This window comes from Aptenodytes forsteri, unplaced genomic scaffold (assembly GCF_000699145.1).
Source record: "Aptenodytes forsteri isolate BGI_AS27 unplaced genomic scaffold, ASM69914v1 Scaffold141, whole genome shotgun sequence".
Taxonomy (NCBI): Eukaryota; Metazoa; Chordata; class Aves; order Sphenisciformes; family Spheniscidae; genus Aptenodytes; species Aptenodytes forsteri.
Window position 1 is genome coordinate 729,853 of NW_008794416.1, and position 1,306 is coordinate 731,158.

Sequence of the window (1,306 nt, forward strand, 5' to 3'; positions counted from 1 at the left end):
GAGCAGACCCCGCCGGCCTCCCCAGCCGGAGACCCCCGGGCGTACGGGGAGTTTTCGGGTGCGGAGGGAGGACTGGGAGAGGGCGGTGGCTGCGCCAGGAGGGCAGGGGTCCCTTCCCCACGCTGCGGCATGGGGCAGACACGCGTGCACTTCTGGAAGACCGCAGCCGAGCAGGACACGAAGCAAACCCTATCGACTGCTCACACCAAAGCAGGGGCAAAGCTAAAGGCATGGTGTTGATGGGCTTCTTGGGTATATAGGAAGAGGCAAAACCCCCTCCACGCCCCAAAGTTTGCAGGCACAACTGACAAGGGTACTAGCCACAAAATCCAGGTGAATCCCTATCACTGTCAATGATGACAGCCAGCAATCTCTCCTCCACCTTAGTTTTTATTAGGGGGTCTCACGGCTATCGAGTCCAATTTCCACAAGGAACGTTTGCCCACATGCAGAACAGGCATTGGCTTGACCTGCAGGTTGTTCTTCCCTAAGTTTCCTCTGGGTTCTTCTTTTCCTTTGCTACGTTGGCACATGCCAAATGTGATTAGATTGCCAGAAATCATCTTCCACTGCTTTGTTTCTTTTCTTCTATCACAAGCACACGTGCCGATGGGAATTCACGATGTGTTTTAGTCTTGCGGCAATCCTTAGACCTCTCTCGAGCTTGCCACCATGAGACCAGCCCCAAGCTTCACTTGGGAGGCTGCTCCGTGGAGCAGTTGGCCTGGTTTCAGGAGTTAGGGCCAGAGCTCCAGCCACCCTGCCTGCACTGCAGGATCCCTGCCTCCGTGCCCGACACATTGTTCTTTTCTAGGATGTGCACCTGCAGCAAATTTCCCCCGTCATTCTGAGGCAGCATAGCTGAGAGGCCAAAATTCCCTAACGTATCATGAGAAACTGTGAGAAACTCTTCTAGGGAGAGGCTGAACATTTCAACCAGAGGTAGCAGAGCTAGGAGCTGATCAGAGACCTCGCCAGTCCCAGGTGGCCACAGCCATCCTCACACTTCTGTCCATTTCCACAGGGGGATGATCTTCACACGATATCCAGCCCTTACCTAACACCTTTCTTCTGCTCAGCTCAAAGTTCTCCATAACGGGACCATCTTTTATTATGTAGGTTCTCTGGACCTGGTCCCCAGAAGAGCAGTAGCACCCATAGTCTTCAGCTAAATCTGCAGGTATAGACATACACGTAGTCTGTTCAGCACCTCTAAAAATTATCTTCTAGAGGAAGATTCACAGAGTCCAGCACCTACATCACCACATCGCTCTTCCCTCTGTAGTGGGTCTGTTCCTCCACCAGA